The 21,824-nt window shown below is 38.1% G+C and overlaps 1 pseudogene across 1 annotated transcript in view; it reads right to left on the reverse strand.

Moving 5' to 3' along the window:
- Positions 1-4,412: 4,412 nt before the first annotated feature.
- LOC309797518 (3-hydroxyisobutyrate dehydrogenase, mitochondrial-like) overlaps positions 4,413-21,824 on the reverse strand; it is a 48,445-nt pseudogene continuing 31,033 nt past the window's right edge. The window contains exon 2 of the transcript in view: positions 4,413-8,359. The product of the transcript in view is annotated as a 3-hydroxyisobutyrate dehydrogenase, mitochondrial-like (transcript). The remainder of the gene's footprint in view (positions 8,360-21,824) is intronic.

Here is a 21,824-nt window from a genome sequence, read left to right on the forward strand (position 1 = left end):
ATGATTAGATTCTGCAAAAGCATTTTAAATAGGAAAAATACATAGAAGAAAGGTTAAGACAAAACTTCCCCAGGATAAAATGGATCCCATATTTTCACCAGATGCCTTTACTCAGGAAAAAGAAATGTTAAAGAATTGTAACAGTATCCAACCTGGAAAACAAAATACAGAAATTTTCACCACTAAGCCTGAGCTCTGTACAACTCTGATTTAGTGTTTTTTCAAGCCTTACACCGCAGTCTCTATTTTTAAAATATTTATAAGTAACCCATTTTGTAGGAAAACACCTAACTTTCATCATAAGAATTATGACACTTTATACTTTTATTCCAGCCTAACTTTTATACTCTATTTTCTACCATTTGGCAACTTATACCCTACGCTCTAGTCAAAAAAATCTCATTTACAATCACTTAAACATATTGTGTTGGTTCTCAAGTCCAGGATGTTCCTTCTGCCTGGTATGCCCCTGACCTTCTCTCCACGTGGAACATTCCTACTGACATTCAAAACCTAATTCCAAACCCCCTCATTGTTGGCATCCTCTTTAATATCCCCTATTAGCAGGGTTAGTGACTCCAAGTTCTGTTTTACAAAGTTACATTTTTATGATCTATTTATTTAATAGCCTCTCCCTATTTGATTGTAATGAGTTGTTTATGCATCTCTCACACTCTCTTTTGAGTTCCTCTGGCCTTTATTTTTTTCTTTTATCTCTTACCCATAAGCACAGTGCTTGCCCCATAGGACGTGCTCAACGTGTTGGCTGAGTGAAAAAAGACACCTTTTAGCTCTAATCATTTGTGAAATGTCATTTAAAATGCCATCAGATTACCCTTTGTTTCCTAACTTAATTTCTAGTACTATAGAATGTACACTCAGAACACCGTCAGTGGCCTACAGAAACAGTGTTCTCACTGGACTTCCATGCATATAGTCAACCCCCTTATAACTTTCTCTGGCATACAACTGCCAGGCATGTTATTAAAAGAAAATGATGTACCAACCCCTCACCTATTGGAAAACTTCCAGAAGCTCTCCATTCCTTATTGTATCTTTTCTACTTGATTTTTCAAATACCTCTGTCTTACTTCATCTATTCAGAACTGGCTTTTCTACCTTTGCTTTCATTTTCAATTTCATTCATATCATTATCTGCACTTACCCATAGAACCTAAGCATATTTCAGTTTCTTATGCAAGTTTCCTCACTAGAGGTCAAAGGGGCAAGGACTATTGTGATAAATTATTAAATAAATAGACGATAGGACTTTGTTCTATTGGTCTGGGAAAATTACTACCTGAAACAAAAGAATTCTGGAAACTGAAGGGGTCAGACCAGTCAGCTTTGTTTACTTCAGACTCAAATCAATGTCTTGTCTTTACCTGAGCTCTGGTTACATTTAGAAAAAAGTACTGTAAATACTGTGAATGAGCAAGGCCACTATCTGAGACGTGTCTGGGTCCTTAGTATAGTAACTGAGGGAATGGTAAGCATTGGTCAATGTTTGCTGATTGATGACTCAATAGATCTGGTTAAGCCTCACCATCAGAATTCCAGATTTTTTAACAAGCTTCTCAGTCTTTTCAACCCAAAGAAAAAACTAAAGAAAACCAGATGACAAGAATTTCAAATTGTAAAATATCCCGATTGTCAAATTTAAATAGGGATATCCTGTGCAATGGAGAGGCTGGCTGGTGCCAATTTCACATTTTGTTCTCTAGTGTCTGGACGAAGCCTGCTCTGCCAGTGAGCTGACAGGTCGAGAGCACTCCAGCTTCCACAGACACCCGAGAACTTTCTATTTTTCATGGTGTTCCTACCTTACCTAAGGGAAGGACTATATTCACAATGAAAAGAGTTATGATTCATCACCAGTAGAGAGATTCTTCCACTTTCTGGGTGCCCACGTTAAAAGTCTGGTATAGTCAACACTCCCTCTAACGTAGATCATGTATTGAAATGAGAAAACTATCACCTAATATGGCCAGAGAGGTGAAGGGACTTGGCCCAGCTGAGCCCAGGAGACACCACTAATTCAAAACCTCAACCATTAACGTAGTGATTGTGATCAAGGAGACTTACAGCACCTAAGAGATTCAAAGAGCATATTAATCCACCTCTGGCAACACTGCCAGTTTAAAAGAATGATTAACCTTCTCTCCCACTTGATTCAACCTGGCTATGTATTATACCACTCTAAATGCTAGCAGACTCTATGCTTATGGCTTCCATTAGGTAGCACTTAGTATACATGAAAACTTTCTTCAAGAAGTAATTACTTTTGAAACCATAAACATTTCAGTTGGGAAAAGTGAAAAAGAAAGGAGGTGCAAGTAAAGGGAACTAGGAAAAAATAAGAAAATACCCTCAAATATAAACATGTTGATTCAAAAGATAATTTAATGGGGATTTAAATGATACTAGGTGAGCATTTATTCTGTTTCTGCTTTAAATAAAGCATTCTGTTCTATTTGTTAGGTGTTGTACTTGTTTAGTATCTAATGTCTGTTAAAAACCTCTCGAAAGAGATGTATTCATTCTGGTATCCTAAGCACCTATCTGGATGAAAAGCACAAGCAATGGGAAGTCATGGGGCATAAAGGACCTTGCAAAGGCTCTGAAATCCATCTCTTACTTATGGCCTTTGAGACTCAGCCTCCTCCTCTATGTAGTGTTCATAAAACTTAGTGGAGATAGAACACTAGGGACACAGAAGGTCAAAGGAGGTATTTACTACGACTTTCCAAATATCTTCCTTTAGGAAAACAAATATATTTTATTTGCAATGAGGCTTTCTTGTGAATTTTATTCTTCTAAAGAGGAATATTTTTAGTGAACAATTGATTCGTTTGCCTCCCTGTGCTACTTTATTGACAATACTCAGGTAGGGGTGGTTTTCCCTCAAGCAGTTACCTCCATGTGATTTGTATATTAGACCTTCCTAAAAGCATGTTTTCCTGCTCTTTCGTTCCACCCCATCCCAGCTCTACTTCAAATATTGTGATCCTCTATTAAAATGCACAGAACCCTGGGAAAATAAGGAGAAGCAAAATGTTTGTCACTGCCAGCTCTGGTATGCATATATCAGAGGCTAAATTATAACTGATGAAGACAGAAATGGGACCCGTATCTGTCTGACTTCAGAAACCAGAAGTGTAGCTACTACAAGCTGATGAATGGGAACTCAGATCAAGGCCTAGAGTGGAGAGGAGTCTTCTGATCAGAAGGGGAAAGTAAACAAAGGGCAGCGTTTAATTATTTAATAATAAGTAAGAGAATGACTAGGGTGTTTTTACAGAACAGGATATAATATTGAAATAAAATCCCCCAAAGTGACACAGAAACATAATGCAATCCTCTTAAGCTACAACCCTTCCTAAACCAAACCATACCATTCTCTTCACACAGCCTGGAAAGTCAAAAGAAAGGGGATACTGATCTGCATCACACTGGCATTAGAAGCAGATCTAGTTTTAATGAAGTATTACTTCATGGGCTGAAGTTTCCCCCCAAAAAGGGTAAGCTTTTTTCTCAAGAAACATCACTGTGTAATAATCAAGGAGCCAGGGATGGTGGTATTAATTGTTCTAAGTACAGGGATTTGTTTTGCAGAAAGAAGTACCAATCAGAAAGAGAACTGACCAATAATTACTTAACAAAACTGCTTCAGAAGTAGATTTCTAAATCTACTTTTAGACTGATAGTTAGAAAAATCTTACTAAGTTTATTCATTTAGAGGAAATCTGTGCAAGCCTCTGAAACCAAGAGGTATTGTATCAAAAGAGATAAGGTCACTAGACACTTATGTAAGAGCTACTTCTTCCTCAAATGGCCACCATTAAGAGGAGAAACTATTTGCTGTATTTTCTGACTATTACGTTACCAAGAAGTAACAATGCACCTTTAGGAAACTAGTATGAAAGAAAAACATAATAAAATTTTTTGCAGGTGACTCTTTGATCTCATAGGTGTGTGTTAATTTTCCAAAGTTGGCACTGGATCCTGCCTTTACAAAATGCTCCTTGAAATATCACATTGAAAATCTTCTCTTTTACTCCTTATTGTAAACACTGTGTTTAAGTGTTTAAACACTTTTTAAGAAGACCAATAAAAAATATGGACTATGGGGCTTCCCTGGTGGCGCAGTGGTTGAGAGTCCGCCTGCTGATGCAGGGGACACGGGTTCGTGCCCCGGTCTGGGAAGATCCCACATGCCACGGAGCAGCTGGGCCTGTGAGCCAGGGCCGCTGAGACTGTGTGTGCAGAGCCTGTGCTCCACAACGGGAGAGGCCACAGTAGTGAGAGGCCCGCGTACCGCAAAAAAAAAAAAAAAAAAAAAAAAAAAAATATATATATATATATATATATATAGAGAGAGAGAGAGAGAGAGAGAGAAAGAGAGAGAGAGAGAGAGAGGGAGAGAGAGAGAGAGAGACTATGAAATTATTTTTCCAATAGTGAAATTGTGGAGAATACATCTTGCATTTCTACTGTATTCCCGCAAAAAGAGGAAGTTCTTTTCCACAAAGACTCTCATCAATGTTAACTCTGGGAGAGAAGTATTTGTAGTTGTCTCATGCTTTGTGGTGAGAGACTCGCACTTTTTCCCCTGTCTCTATTGTGGGAAACAGGGCACACTTTGGGCTGAGAATTCATGCTGTGGTCGGAAAAGAAAGAAACGAAAAATACCCTCATTAACACTGCTCTTTAACAAGTTCAGCAAATGGGCTTCAGGCGTTCTAAACAGCAGCAATTAAAAAATAACTTTAGATTTCATACATTTCTTCCAGTAGGATGAAAAGCTGAGGTATGTTAACTTTAATTTTATGGTTTGCGTGAATACCGAGTTCGATTACTCCCTGTCAAAGCAGAAATCAGCCTCTTACAGGGAATAAGTGCTAATTAAGCAAAACAGAGTAAGCATGTTATATGAAGTATATTTGATTCTTTCCTGTGCACTTTGGCTGCACAAGCTCTAACCACAGTTTCCGGAGGGACCATCAGTGCTCCCTAAGAATGCCAATGCAGTGTTCCGTCCAGTTAGTGGGGTGCAGAGACCAGTCAGAATGCTGATGCTTTCCACAAAGGAGATGGGGCTAGGGAGGCAAATGCAATCAGGGAGTATTAGCTCTGTCTTGTGTGCCTGCTACAAAACCGTGTCCTCTCAAGACTGCTCTATCCCTTCTTTGCTTTATTCGTGTATGTGTAAGTTTGTATATGTAAGCTTTACAAGTCTCTCCTAAGAGAAAACTGAAAATGCCCAGGAAAAAGACAAAACTGCTTCAACAGAGAAAGGTCTCTCTGTTCCAGTTGAAGAGGATATAGAGTTAATAACAGGAAATATCCATCCCCTGAAACTCTATGAAACATGGATGCTTCCACAATTTACTCAAGGTCTCACTGACCAGGCTATAAGTAATTTTAATTATTATTTCTTATGGTTATGGTTGATAAAAAGTCTCAGTGGTATGCTAAAAATCTTTAACACTTGTTGACCTTTTTTCTTGATAGCTTTCCTCCTCCCAGGCTCCAGCCAACAGTAGCAGTAACAGATATCCAGATCTTAAGAGGATAGAAGTATAATGGTGCACTGAATATGGAAAGGAAGAACCAGTAATGGTTCCTATACATTCATAACGCGAATCAGCATCAAACTAAGCTTCCCCAAGAAGAAGCTGACAGCAAATAGTTCCTCCTCTTAATGAACTGAGGAAACAACTTTGAAGTTATCCGTAGCCACCGCTTCTGAAGCAACCAGTAGCTTTGCAACTATTAGTTTACTTGTATTAGATTAATTTATATTAGAGTTTATTTAATGCAATTGCTCACAAATTTTAAACCATTTTGTAGAGTAGTGTTCTGTATCTGTTTAAATGAAATGCTTTCCTAAGCTCAAAATCAGTGTTTTTATGTTGTGTAAATTATGAAATTACTGTGAAATATCTGGTAAACTTGATAGGAAACCCCAGATGTCAGCACTTTGCTGGGCAGGAGTTAAAGTGGCCCACACCATTAGCCCTCATCAGGAGCAGTAGCAGTGGGCTAAGTCATAAGGGCACGCCCGTCCATTACACTCACCCAGGATACTGTGAGTGAGAAACAAAGGGCAGTCAGACAGGGACCTCTATGCTCAGATTCCACTGCCAAGAAATGGCCTAAGTCAGCTCTTGTTGTTGAAGAAAATAACCCTTTAGGAATCAGACTGAATCCTATTTTAAGTTTTAGAGGAAGAAGGATACTATTTAAACATTGATGAAATGTGCCTCTCTTTTTATATCAGCATAGAAATTTATTTGAATTCAAAAGAATATGGTTATATTTAGCATAGTGTAATAATTATCTAAAGCACATATCATCGTTGGCTCTGAAACAGTTCTAAAGATGTCATTCTTTTGAAGTCAAAAAATATGCAGTAAAAATGGACAAGGAAGCAAAAATATGAAAAAAACAAGTTTGCTGAGTATGGGAAGTTGTTACAAGAGGGGCACAACAAGATAATGTAACAGAGTCCAAATTACATAACATGCAGCAAGGAGTTCTCTTGCTTTAACAACTCCTAGAAATTAAACCAGTAATCTCAATGCAAGAATATCACCACTGGGTTATTTAACAGGACAAATTTTCTGAGGGACACAGGTAGTAATTCACTCTACTTCCCCTTTCTCTAATATCTTTTCTCACACCAATTTCTTTTCTTTCCTCGAGGATAGATTTTATCCTGTTGAAAACAATTTTAGTTTTATTTGTAAAGTGGAGTAAATAATATCCTGAGTGAAGTAGGCAGAGTTTTAGCTGAAGATGCTCAGGAATCAAACTTTTGAAAAAGGCCAATCAGCTAGCTAGCTAGCAGTTACCATCAGTGGCTTGCAGAAAAAAAAATTACAGATGATATGTTTGCTAAATAGATAAAAAGAATAAGCAGTTTAGAATGGGCGAAAAATCCCAGGATCTACTGTGACCTAGACCAGAGGTGCCTAAACTTTTTGGAACCAGGGACCGGTTTCCTGGAAGCAAATTTTTCCAGGGAGGGGGGGCGGGGTGTGTGAGGTTCAGGCGGTAATGTGAGCCATAGGGAGCAGCAGATGAAGCTTAGTTGGCTTGCTTGCGACTCACCTCCTGCTGTGCAGCCCGGTTCCTAAGAGGCTGTGGACTGGTACCCGTCCAAGGCCAAGGGGTTGGGAACCCCTGACCTACACACTCAAAAGCAGACAGTTGACCTTTGATTAAGCCCATTTTCCTGTGGAGTGAGCCATAAGGGGCTCCAAGACACAGTTTGGTTTCAATGTTTCAGTGTTCACAGCCAGAGGGCAAACTCAGAATGTCTCCTCCTCTTGCAAAAACTGGACCACGGATGAGAAGTCTTTTTTTTTGAGTAGCCCTTCACGCACAACATCCCTGCAGATCTGATGGGCTTGACTGCCCAGAAGGACTGGGCTCTTCGTGCTGGTAGCAGAGTCTCATGCTAATCCCAGATCCTTAGCCATTATAGTGTTGCTCCGAATCCGCCCTGATAGTAATTAGCCGAGGGAACTCCATCCATCACCCCAGGTACAGGATTATAAGTGTCACTTGACCAACATTGTCCTGAGCTCGTATTTAGGATTTTAGCCAAGAGTTTTGGGTCAAGCCCTAACCTGAGTCCCAGATTCATAGCTTCAGCAGTTCCAATCCTACTAATAGCTAACAGCAAGTTTGTGCAGATCTTCGAAGCCTGGCCAGTCCCAACAGCTCCACGATGCACCACATGGGAGCCCATGCACCACAGCAGCTCAACCCCTCCCATCCTAAGTGTGAGGTTGCCAGATCGAGCCATTCCCACACTACCAGAAACAGGGGCATCCGTGAAAACCGCTCCCATTTTCTCAACTTCTTTGGCCAATTCTCCGAAAACCATAGGATCAACAGTACTGGAATCTATTAATGGTGAGTCTTTCTTCACTTTTTTTTGAATTCCATTTGCTCCACAATAAGCTTCTAGTGCATTGATGCATTGTAATAATTCTGTCACCTTTTTCGGCTACATCCCCTGCAGAAGACACTACAGGGTTCATCTGCATCTAGAAGCTCTTTGCATGAATCAGGGAACACATCAACAACGGTGAGTGGCTAGCCATGTTTCATGAGCTCTTTTGCCACTGGACTCCCCACGTTGCCTACTCCAATGAATCCAACTGGAGTCTTGGAAGCTACTGACCTAGAACACAGCGCTGCAAGGCTGGCCACCACTGGCTGCTGCAGACGACTCCCTGTACCGGAGGCCGGAGGTGGCTCCACGGAGACGGAAGGAGGCTGCCACGCTGCCCGCGCCCCTCCTTCTCACGGTGACCTCCTCGACTCCCGGCTCACCCACTGGCTGCTATAGGGTGCGTGATGCGGAGGGCCGGCTCGGCTGTGGCGATTCTTAATACCTCTTTGGTACTAGGTTAAACATACAGTTTCACCTAGTGAGCGACTTAACAGAAGGAATTTTTTTCTACGGCATTTTTGTGGCACAGCAGATAGAAGCGAGGTCACTATTTCTTTGAAAAACTGAATTAATATAGAAAGTCATGATTCATTCTACAAATATGCTGAGTCAAAGAAACGTGAAAATTGATGCGATGGAGGAAGAGCGCTAGACTTCCCTGATGCTCAACTGGCGCCTTTCTTCTGGTGTCAGAACATGGTTGTGTAACTCCTTTAATCCCAGTGGATTTTCCAAAAATTCCAGAATCTTCAGATTTTGGTAGCCCCTGTTTACTGCCTTTGCCCCCCTATGCCAAATCCCACCCCACCCCGCACACATTTATTTTTTACCAGTTGTCCTCCAGGGTGTTTTTCTTTATATAGTTATTGCAGCAGTTTGTTAGACTACTGACCCCCAGTGCAAATGCCCCTCCCCCCGTTTTCTCACCCTGTGTAGTTTTGTTCCACCTTGACCTGGGCTTGGTCACGTGACTTGCTTTGGCCCAATGGCATATCAAGAGCTGAAACTTGGAGAGTACTCGTGCTTTAGGGCTTGTCCTCATGGAAACCTGACATGTTAGGAAGCCTGGCTAACCTAGTGGAGACTAGGCACAGGCCACAGCCAGCACCAATGGCCAGACATGTGAAAGCAACCAGCCCCAGTCCAGCAACCAGATGATGGCAGCCTCAGTAGTCACCTCAGGTGAAAGCAAGATAGATCCACCCAGGAGATCCCAGCCCATTCCGCTGATTCACAAATTGTGAGGAGATAAAGTGCCTGCTGTTTTAAACCACCAAGCTTAGGAGTAGTTCATCACACAGGAAGAGATATAACTATCTTTACTGTTAGATTATCTTCCCATTTTATACCATGTTTCCCCTCAAACGACTGTTCCTTTATCCAAGATTCTAGAAAAGAAATAACAACTGATGAGGCTGATAGAGCCTTAACATTTTTTATAAGTTTTGTAAACTTTTAAAATAACTGTTAATAAAATCAATATTTATTTGATCACAAAATTATTTTCTTCAGTTGCCTTAAGAAGTAATGCAGAATTGTACTAAGTTTATACATTTGGAGGCTCTAAAAATGTGTTATTCCTTGGATTCAAGTCCTAGTGTACTTTATGTGGGCATTCACGTTTGCAAAATGATTCCAGGAAAGTTGCGATTTCATTTTACAACTTTGGCCTAAGGAGTCTTATGATATTTTACCTGGGAAAAAGAACACATTAATTCCACTTTCAGCTATTAAACCCATGGCTTCCTGTATTTTCTAAATTCCCTATCAGTGAAGAAGACTATGTATAGCGTACAAGACCGTCATGATTAGGAGGAAGGTAGTACAGAAAGAGCCCATCAAATTAGGCATTGCCCAGTCACGTCAGTATACTAACGTGGTGAGCCACAGGCAGCTTGAAGCCTGGAAAAAAAGACAGATACAGTGTAATGATTATCCTAAGGATCCGGATAATGATTCCCATGATTTTGTTTTAAATATTAATGGCAGAGGATTCTGGGGAAATGGTGGTGGCTACAGAGAAGATTTTTATCCCTGAATATGCCACCCCTCCCCTAAATACACAACCCCCCACCCCCACAAAGAAGAAAGAAAAGCATCTAGGATAACAAGATCAAAAACCCACAGACAACATCTACAACAAGGTGTCCACATGAACTGCAACATACAACCAGGTAGGAACAAATCAACAACAGGAAAAAGACCTACATATGTGTATCCCAAGGTGTGTGGGAGGAAGACGAGGGAAGGACTCTCTCTCTCTTTCAGGAGAGCCAAAGGTTACTATGGTTCACGAACTCACTGAGATTGAAAAACTCACTGAGAACAGCGGCAGAAACCGGGAGTGAATGTTGCAGGCTCCACTTTGCAGCTGAGTGCAAGAACTTTGAAATGTTCTGAGGATGCCAAGTGTTCTGGGGTCTGTGAAACCTTGACACCTATCAAACCAAAGCACCATCCCAGAACAAATCCCCATACTCAACAAGGACAGGAAAGAGGAGGCCTGGGTAAATGGGCATAGGAGGGCCGAGGAGGAAGATTTTAGAAATTTTAAGGTCATTTTTTAAAATTATGTTGTGGGGCTTCCCTGGTGGCGCAGTGGTTGAGAGTCCGCCTGCCGGGACACAGGTTCGTGCCCCGGTCTGGGAAGATCCCACATGCCGCGGAGCGGCTGGGTCCGTGCACCATGGCCGCTGAGCCTGCGCATCCGGAGCCTGTGCTCCGCAACGGGAGAGGCCACAGCAGTGAGAAGCCCGCGTACTGCAAAAAATAAATAAATCAATAAAATTATGTTGTGAAAATAATAGAAGATAGTGAGCCCTGGAGTTCTGAAGCTAGAAATTATATTCTGATCTATGTTTCCCTCCTAAAGTGGAAACTTATTTCATTTAAAAATGAGTGACAGAAGGGTATTCCATTCACATCCTGTAGAAAATCAGTGAGAAAAAAAAAGAAAAAAGAAGGGTGAAAAGAAAGTTCCAGCAAATCCTGAAAACGTCACAGAAAGACACGTCCACAGAACAAATGAAATTTATTGCCTGATACTGCGGAAAAAGTAAAAGAAATTTTCAAAGGAATAGAAACTGGTTTTAAGAAAAACATAAAAGAAATTAGAAAAATTCAGAAATGAAGTGATTGGAGAATAGCAAGATTTGAAAAGGTGAAAAATTCAGTAAGTAATTTGTTTTAAAAAAATCATGTCTCGAGAGAAGGTTAAACTAGAAGGAACACAAGTTTGAATAAACACAGTGGATAATGTCTCCTTGGAGAAACAGCTGATTTCAAATCCAGCATAAGAAACGAACAAGATGTTCCTGTTACATCTTGTCATATAAGAGAGCTGGGAAGACTTCAAAGACTACTGTGGTTGTGTGGAAAGGACTCAGGAGCCAACTTGAACAGGATCCGTGAACCTAAGAGGGGACAATCTCTGCATCGATATTTATAACAACCTCACTGAAAACAACAACAAAGAAAGAAAATACCTCATTAGTTATCTTTGGAAGAGTCAACCTTTCTCTCTCTTGTTTTTTCTTTTTTTGTAAAACTGGTAAATAAAAGAAAAGAAACATTTATTCTTCCTTTCCTAATTAAACTGTAACTCAGGGCAACCAAGTAGTTGATGAAATAATGTTCTAGCTAGTAAATGAATAATCATCTAGTTAGTAGAATATCACCATTTGGTACCCTTAATAAATTAATGGATCTAGACATTGATCATTAATGGCTGCAACGTCACAGTAAGACAGACACTTGATAGTTCCTTTTGGAATTCATCAATATTATCTATGAAGTAAACTTGACAAAAAAATCACACCTGAATTATGTCAGTGCTCTAGATCTATCTACCAACTGACAGTAAATACATGGGTCAAAGGAGCATGATAAATATATAAGCAGAAAGGGGATGCAATCAGCATAATCCAGACAATCAGCATAATCCAGACAGTTGGGAACCCTACTGGATGAATGCTTTGAATTCAAGGACAAATACTTGCAAGAAAAATGAGCAAATTGAGTTCTTTTAAACCTATACTTTAAAAGAAATTGTGTTTGGATCAGCAATCAAATAAATAATGGTTATTAAAATAAAAATACATTTATAGGACAATCAAGGAAACATGAACTGACTGGCTATTTGTTGATATTAAGGAATCATTATTATTTGCGGATGTGTGATAATGACATAGTTGAGCTTAAAAAGGGCAGTTCTTGCATTTTAGAAATATGGATACTGACGTTTTCACTGAGAAAAAGAAATCTGGGATTTGCTTTAAAATTGCTGGGGATGATGGTGGTAGTAGTAAGAGAGGGTGTAGAGAAAATCTATTGGCCTGAAATGGACATTTGATGAGAACAATGGATGAAAGTTTCTACTTCTTTCTCTTTATTTCTGTAGATGTTTGAAATTTTCCATACTAAAACATGTTTTATAAATGTAGATGGCTTGCAATGTGCTCTTCTGAGCTCTCAGAAGGCAAAAAGCCATTCTTAAATTAGGAGCTTTCTTCTCTAGCCAAGAATTCTAATGATAATTTTGTCCCAACTGGCCAGTGCACTCAGATTGCTCTGAGATCTGTTGGTGGAAAAAAAATCAGCACAAACAATAAAGAGGCTCTTCAGTCTTAGAAGAAAACAACAAAGAATAAAGGCTGCTGCTAGGTCTGGGGCAATAGTGTAGTTACCAGTATAAGACAAAATATTAGTTTCTTCCAAAATCCACTTGTTACTACTGTGTATACTTTTGCAGCAAAGTATCTTTTCTACGTTGTCAGCATTAAAGTAAATTTACTATTTAGGTAGCATTTAAATTATCATATACTCAAAGCCTAGGCTGAAATGACATTAAATCTTATTTGGGCCATTGCAGTGTATTCTCCAGTCTTACTTGCTTTGTCTATAACTGTCGTAAAAAGGTGTGAGGAGATCTGCCAATATTAATGCCAGGATTCAAAATGAGTTCTTTGTAGCTTGCTTCCTTCAGGATCTTCTGCCCTCAGACCCATGTATTTACTTAATGCCTCAGATTATTGTATATGTCACATCTTTCCAACTAGAAGACAAGCTCCTTTAAGGGCAGTGACTAGTCTCATCAACATCGAATTTACTCCAACACCAGTGCTTTCAAATTGTGTGTTGCTTAGTATACGTCTGACCGTAAGAAGTTATAGAAACAATTCTACTCTAACTAAATAATAATGATACTGCTGCTACTATTTCTACTACTACTGCTAATAAAATGTATGAAATAGAGTATAAATGGGAAAATAAAGATCACACTGGAAATCCCAGACTATAAAATGAATGATCCCAAAGCCACTGGCCAATCCATCGACTGTAAACAGTTACTTGTGAATTGGTCAACATTTAAATGCGTAATTGAGAGAAGGGTTAAAACAAATTTTATTACCAAAAAACACAATTTTTATACCTACAATTTTTGAGCTCAACTAACCTGTAGTTTTAACAGAAATAGAGGACATTCAAAGTGTTCATTCAGTTTCCTAAGTGATCCATTCCCTATCTTTCCTTATGAAACAATCAGTTACAACTCTAATAATTTGTCAAGGATTCACCAATCTCTACTTCCTTTATTTTCCAAGGTTTGGTATCATTACAAAATCAAGTCCTTTGGCAGAATTTAATAGTTTCAAAATCCCTCATCAATATTATTCACTGGGATAAAATAATATGAAAATTTAACAAACACTGACTATGTGCTGAGAAATGATCCTTCAGTGATTCACTCAAGGTGGAGACTAGTATTCAGGCTGCACCTGAGGTAGAACTTGAATTCCAAAGTGGACCTTTAAACCACAGCTCATCTTCTCTTTTTAAAACCATCAGAAAGAAGAAGCCTGTTGCCTGACCTTTGAGATTCTGCAAAGAGACCATATTTAAGTCTTTTGTCCCTTTTAACTTCCCTAGTCCCCTTCTCTACTTTCAGAATAGTGATTCCCAGATAAGTACAATGAGTTCAAACAGTGTGGTTAAAGGGGTAATTAGTCTGCTCTGCAGCCAAGTTACTCACAGAATAAAAAAGTTGGCTTTCACAGTTGTTACCTTCTTCCTGGGCTTTGTTTAGAGGGGTCTCAGCTCAAGCAAGCAACCTGTCGGCAGCCTGAAATAACTCTGTGGAAATCTAATGGCATATATGTAAAATATGTCTATGAAACCTTTTATTCAATCTTAGGTGCATAATTTTACTACTTCTTTAGGCCTGGAAAAGGATATTCAGCTACAAAAGGACAGAAAAGAAAATGTGTATAATACCTCATGCCCTCCTCACACCCTAGAACCTTATTTTACCCCTGTTTCATCAGAAAATGATGTATACTGTAAGAAACATTTTTAAAATTAGTTGATCAAATATTTAAGTGCACTAAGTCTCTGTATTTATTAAAGCAAATATAGTTACCTTTCTGTCCCTTTCTAAAAGAAAGCAAAAGATACAGTTCTTTTTTCTTAAGACTCAGGGTTTATGGATATTAATTATTACACTATATTGACACCCAGACATGTTTATAGGAGGCTTTTGAGACATACAGAGCTATTTATTCCCATACCAAATGGCACTTCTTTTTCCTCTGCCTTCTGCTTGTATTTTTTCTGTTGCGATTATATCCTACTGAGGCTGCTACATGTCTTTGTTTGAGTTGAGGTTCTAAAGGTAAGACTGTATAGTCTCCTTTTTACAGAATAATAATGGGTTTTATGACTGTTTGCCTTCAGAAGCCTCTTTTTCCACTCATTCTCATTTCATATCTATGGTGAGGTGTCGAAAACAGATGAGTTAGTTCTGAACTGGTGATATATAAATCAATTATTATTTGATTCATATTCAAAGCAGCTCCTCCTAAAATAGCGGCCTTCCTGCCTGTGGGATGTAGTCTAACCTACTGCCTGGATCTACACCCACCAACATCCATATTTTGTCTATTGTTACCTTGGACACTTGTAGGAACTGAGTGAGTTTCTGTTTCTATAGTGTCCATTGACAGACAAATGAATAAAGAAAATACGGCACATATGTAGAATGGAATGTTATTCAGCCTTAAAAAATAAGGGAATCTTGCCATTTGCAACAACTTGGATGAACCTTGAGGGCATTATGCTAAGTGAAATACGTCAGAGAGAGAAAGACAAACACTGCATAATCTCACTTTTACGTGTAATCTAAAAACGCTGCTCTCACAGAAACCGAGTAGAATGGTGGCCGTCAAGGGCTGGGGAGTGGAGGAAATGGGGAGTTGTTGGTCAAAGGGTATAACCTTCCAGTTATAAGATGAATAAATCCTGGGAGTCTGATGTACAGCATGGTGACTATAGTTAACAACACTCTATTGCATACTCAAAATTTTGTTTCCGAGATAGTAGATCTTACATGTTCTCATCACACACACACACACACACACACACACACACACAAAAGGTAATTAATTGTGTACGGTCATAGATGTGTTAACTAACCTTATTGTGGTAATCACTTTGCAATATATACATGTATCACATTATGATGTTGTACACCTTCAACTTATACAGTGTTATATGTCAATTACATCTCAGTAAAACTGGAAAGAAGAAAAAGATTCACATGGAGAAGGGTGAGGCTGGTAGAAAAAAGCCACTGCCTTGAGCAGTACCGAGGTGGGTGGAAAGCCATGGGCCTCTATTAGCACTGCTGGGTAGGTTCTGTTCCCACATGTGGGAAGGGGGTAGGACAGCACAGCTGTGATCCTTATTGCAGACCCTAGGCAGCCTCAGGCAACTTTTCAAAGTTAGTTGCTGAAAACCAATAAATGAAATTATAAAGAAGAATTACATAAATGCCTTTATTCTACTTCTGGTCCTCTTGGCAACTTTTTCCATCTAAAAGCTGCACCCTGCAGTTCTCAAAGCAGGAACATTAACATGGATCAGAAGTTTCCAAACTTTTCATCATCAACCCCTACACCAAAAGAAAAGTTGAAATTTTATGACCCCTAGTATATGAAGTACCTTGTGTGTTTTTAACATTTATCAAGAGAACATTTAACAGTTACCTACTATGTGCCAAGAGAAAATAAAAATAAGACACAGACTTTCAATGCAGACTTTGTTCCGGTATTATTCTTCGTTTTGACTTCAGTATAAGAACTATTGAGCTATTTGCTGTCCCAATAAGGGGATAAGCAGACGATTACAGAATCCTGTGATCTCTTCCCAAGTTTGCAACTATAGGGTTGGTCCTAGAATTGCTCAATAACTTTGTATTTTGATTTAAGGGGAAACTAAAAGAACTTCCTGTCCCAAAGTAACTCTGCTTTGTGGAGACTGGAGGTGCCCTGCAATTGACTCAAGATACTGTTTATTTGTTTAAACAGTTCAATGAGTAGTTTCTATTTAACAAGTGAGCACAAATTTTCACAACAGTACCTACCCCATGACATAGCTCAGACGAAAACTCTGAGGGAAAGGAAAACTATATGGGCAAAAAGTCCAGGTTCCATCCACTGTACATGGGATATTGATAGGCTTGTAAAACTTACAGGGGTACCTGGAGGTACCCAGGAGCCCTGGGTATTTAGTATACAGATCAGCAAAGGATGGTGGAAAATAAGACGACACCAGGTCAGGGGACAAATTAAGCAGGTGAAGCTGGTCCTTTATACTCTTTTCCCTTCTGATACACCACTGCTCTGTCATGTCCAGAATATGTTCTGTATCCTCAGTAGACCTACACACACACACACACACACGTGTAGCACACAAACATGCACGTATGCATGCATGTACACATACATGGACTTCCCAGTCTTCTCAGTTAAAATTCAGCTTGTAGTAACTAAAGAAAATTTATAATGCTCTATATTTTATAGATTTTAAAAATACTTGCACTTTAAGAGAAAACTTTTCATGTCTGAAAATCCCTTCTCACGAAGGAAGTTATTTCTGATATTGGAGGTTGACAGTTTCACAGAGAAAACTTCAGGAGCACAGAGATATGCCTGACCCTCTCCACACGCACCATCTGGGGAGAATTCACCAACACAGAGGCTCAACCCCTCTGCTAAGTCAAAATCAAGTATCCCAACATCATTATTTCACAGAGAATACCCTACCTCATGTTAGGCATTCATATGTATTTTATTTGTTGAAGAGAGGAAGAAGATATAAAGGAGGGAATCATCCGAAATTACAGAGGACGGCATTTAAGTCAATATAGATATTTAAATTTAAGGTAAAATTAAATGATAATTTGAAATTATATGTGGAGTTTTATTTACTAAAGAATATTTTGGAAAGTTCAACTCCTATTTTCACTTATGTTTTCAGAGAAGGTATTTGGTCCAAATGAAGAATACCTTCAATTATTGTTCTTTTATTGCAAGCAAAAAAGGATTTATACTTCTTTTCATGAAATATGGTTGTTTGACAACAGAAGGATAAATATTTTATATTTTTAGAAACAACAGTCAGGCTACTGATATTCTTAATTAGTTTTAATAAATCTGAATGCTTCTTATCATCTACTCTTTAGCTTGTACCTGAGGAGTTGAATACCTCCGGGAAGATACGTGCTCCAGACCCGTAAATATGCAGTTCACAGAGCCCACCACCAGAGGGCAATAAAGAAGTCAAATCTTGAAACCATGGAGTGAAAATAGTGGGAGTTTAAATAAAAGCAACATTTCACAGTATGCTTTTCTGACCAACGTTATATCTAATAACTTAATGGATTGTATGTACGTGGATTCTGAAAAGTCAGCAGCACACTTCACTGGTCAATTTCTATGATAAGGGGAACGTAATTGGAGTGTAGAAAAACAGTATACTTACATCTTAAAATTCCACCCCTACAGAATCTACTACTCACTATTGAAAAATGGTAAGAAGAATAGCTTTCTGTGTCTCAGTCACCAGTTAACATTTTCAAGAGTAGAATTTATCTTCCTATGATGCTCAAATACACAGGAAAAATGCATATCTAGGACAATGGATAAACTCTATATGACATGTGAAAATAATTATTCAAATGGAAAAAGTAAAAGATCTACAAGGAACAGTTTTATATGCATTAGTGTGGATATATACATAAAGAGGCTCTAAGAAACATAAAAATCACTTCCAGGAAGTAATTTTAGGTAGAAGAGAATTAACATGGATGAGGAAGAAAAGAGAGTTGGTTTTAAGATAGTTTCATTTACTTGTTTTTTTGTGTGTTTATTTATTTGTTTTATTTATTTGGTCTTTGGAATATAAGGAAACAGTGGCTTTCACATCCGTATCCCAGTGGAACAAAGGGACCGAGGTCTATACTGGAGCCCAGCCATTGTTTGACTACCTTGTAATAATACTGGTGAAATACAGCCAAATCATTTGAACTACAAGCATCCTCTCTGACAATAATCTTAAGACATCAACATTATAAATTAAAGAAAGGAAAGAGAGAATACTGTTTTCTTTAGAGAGAAAATACAGATTCTGGATCAAATCAATAATGTCAGCAAACCTCACGGGTATAAAATATTCTGCTGCCTATCATTCAGATCATGCCTCTAGAAGAGGGAAACTGGGTGATAATTTCCCCAGATTTTATATTTAATTCAAATATTTTAGGTAAGAGGCATCTCTAGTAAAGCACTGTATCATTGATTTTTTCCAATAGGATAGCTCACAGGAGTTCCTCTTTCCTTCTCAAATACATATGGGGAAATGGAACTGGGTGTGGGTTAGAGGAACTATCTAAATAGAGCATAGTAATCAACAGTTTGTTTTTTAAAAATAGAAATTTCTATTTAAATTGTTTCCAGAGACAGAAACACACAGAGACAATTCCATGTGACAACAGTGGAAGAGACCAGAGTGATGCAGCTGCAAATCAAAAAATGCCAACACCAGTGATTGATGGCCACCACCAGAATCTGGTTAAGACAAAGAAGGATCCTCCCCTCGAGGCGTCAGAAAGAACATGGCCCTCTCAACACTCTGAGTTTGATCTTCTGGCCTCTAGAGCTGTGATAAAATAAATTTCTGTTCTTTTAAGCTAACAAGTTTGTGGTATCTTGTTATGGTAGCCCTAGAGATAACAGTATTTGATTCCTGAGATGGCAACTGTATTCTGGCTATGTAATGACTATTCCAAGATGATCAACAGACACAAAGATAAAGAAAGGCAAAACTGAGACTAAGCCCAGTTCTTTTTATTCCCAGAATAATAAATGATTTTTTAATTAATTTACATCTCTTTGTCTAACCCCTCTGCTTTTCAAAAGACTATGTGCGACCAATCGAATATTAACATGTTATACTTTCCTTTTACTTCATCTCAAATTATTTCTAATTCCCCTTATGAGTTCTTACTTGACCCATGAATTATTTAGGAATATACTGTTTAATTTCCATTTGTGATTTTCAACAAATTTCTTTCTGTTAACGATTTCTTATTGCATTCTGTTGTCATCTGAGAGCACTCTTTGTATTGTTTATATCCTTTAAAATGTACTGAAATTTGTTTTATGGCCTAGCATACAGTATATCCATGTGCATTTGTAAAGAATGTATATTCTGATGCTGTTGGGTGGAATGTTTTATAGATGGCTGTTAGGTCTAGTTGATTGATAATGTTGTGCAAGTTTTTTTTTTTAATTTTCTTGTTGATTTTCTGTCTGTTCTGCTATTGAAAGAAAGGTACTAAAGTATCCAACTATTATTGTAGAACTGTCTGTTTCTCTTTTCTGTTGTGTTGATTTTGCTTCATTGTATTTTGAAGTTCTGTTGTTAGGTGCATATAAGTTTATAATTATTATACATTCTAGATGCTATAATCATTTTATCAGTTTAAAATATCTTTGTCTCTAGTAAAAATTTTCGTCTTAAAACATTTTGTTTCTGATATTTTCTTAGCCGCTCCAGTTTTGTTGTTGTTGTCTTGTTTTGTTGTGTTGTTACTGTTATGGTATATCTACTCCAACCCTTTTACACTTCACCTATATATTTTCTTGACTCTAAAGTGGGTCACTTTCTTGTTGATGTTATATACATATATAACTGCATATTACATTCAAAAATCACATATATAATAACAAACTATGGCAGACTTTGAACTGGACCTTTTATTTTTTTCGGTACGCAGGCCTCTCACTGTTGTGGGCTCTCCCGTTGCAGAGCACAGGCTCCGGACACGCAGGCTCAGCGGCCATGGCTCATGGGCCTAGCCGCTCTGCGGCATGTGGGATCTTCCCAAACCGGGGCACGAACCCGTGTCCTCTACATTGGCAGGTGGACTCTCAACCACTGCGCCACCAGGGAAGCCCTGAACTTCACCTTTAAATGAGTATGATTTAGACAGTAGAGCTTCCCTACCAAATGCAAATAACTCACTTGAACTCTCTTTTTTTGTAAAGGACAGACCAAGTCTTCCAAGGGGAATTCTTGAACTCATTAGATATGTGATATTCATTATAATTAGTTGCATTTAACACCACAGAAAGGACTTGATCAAAGGCTATTTTACTCTTTTCTTCCTCACTGGATGATTAGCTAGGTTCATTTTTAAATGAAAGATATACTCTAGATATTTCAATGTAGGGCATCTCTTCCTTTCAAATCTCAGAAAGAAAGGTGTGCTTCAGTTTCCCTGCAGAAAGCTCTAGTATCTTGCCCCCCTTTTGAAAGAGGAACGAATCCTTCTTTCTCTATTCTTCTTTGTCTTCTTCCCTTCATCAGCAATGAGCCTCTTTATCATTTTTGTCAGCCCAAAGAATAATTTTTCTCTTTCCAGGCCATTCAAAAATTGTACACTACAAAGTAAACGGAAAGAGCTTTATTTATAAAAATAAAACAGCTATGGCATTAGTTCTTAAAGAGTATAAAATTTTGATCCCTCATTCCAACAAAAAGTCTTGTTAGCATTTAGGGTTCAATGAGAGGCAATAAACAAAAATGTTTTGGTGACTCATTTGACATCTTTACTAATAGGTTTGAATTCATACTGGTGAATATCAGACATATTTGTGTTAGGCAATTAAAATTAAATTATATCTAGACATCTTTTAAATTACCATATTAACATTAACAAGTAATCTTAGAACTCATCTTGAGAGTAAAAGGTACTTTTATACTTTATAATGAAAAAATCAATAAAATGTGCCTTTATGCAGAGAAAATGTAATTATAATACCAATTAATGTTAACTGGTCACTTTTTTATTGAAGTAGAGTTGACATACAATATTATGTTAGTTTCAAGTGTTCAACATAGTGATCCAACATCTAAATACATTTGAATTGGTCACCATGATAAGTCTAGTAACCATATATCACCATACAAAATTATTACAGTATTATTGACTATATTCCTTATGTGGTAGATTGCATCCCCAAGACATTTATTTTATAACTGGAGATTTGTACCACTTAATCCCCTTCACCTATTTCTCTCAGTCCCCTATCCCCCTTCCCCTCTAGTAATCACCAGTTTGTTCTCTGTATCTACAAGTTTGTTTCTGTTTTCTTTTCTTTGCTTTATTTTTTTAGATTTCACATATAAGTGAAATCATACAGTACTTGTTCTTCTCTGCCTGACTTATTTCACTTAGCACACCTAGTACTCTAGGTCAATCCATGTTGTTGCAAGTGAAGATATTTCATTCTTTTTTAGGACTAAGTAATATTTCATTATATATATGTGTATATATACACCACATCTTCTTTATCCATTCATCTATTTATGGACACTAGTTTCTTCCATATCTTGGCTATTATAAGTAATGCTCCAATGAACAGAGGGGTGCATACAGCCTTTCTTATTAGTGTTTTTGTTTTCTTTGGATAGATACTCAGAAGTTGAATTGTTTCATCATATGGTAATTCTA

This window comes from Mesoplodon mirus (assembly GCF_964341445.2).
Source record: "Mesoplodon mirus genome assembly, contig: HAP1_SCAFFOLD_680, whole genome shotgun sequence".
Taxonomy (NCBI): Eukaryota; Metazoa; Chordata; class Mammalia; order Artiodactyla; family Ziphiidae; genus Mesoplodon; species Mesoplodon mirus.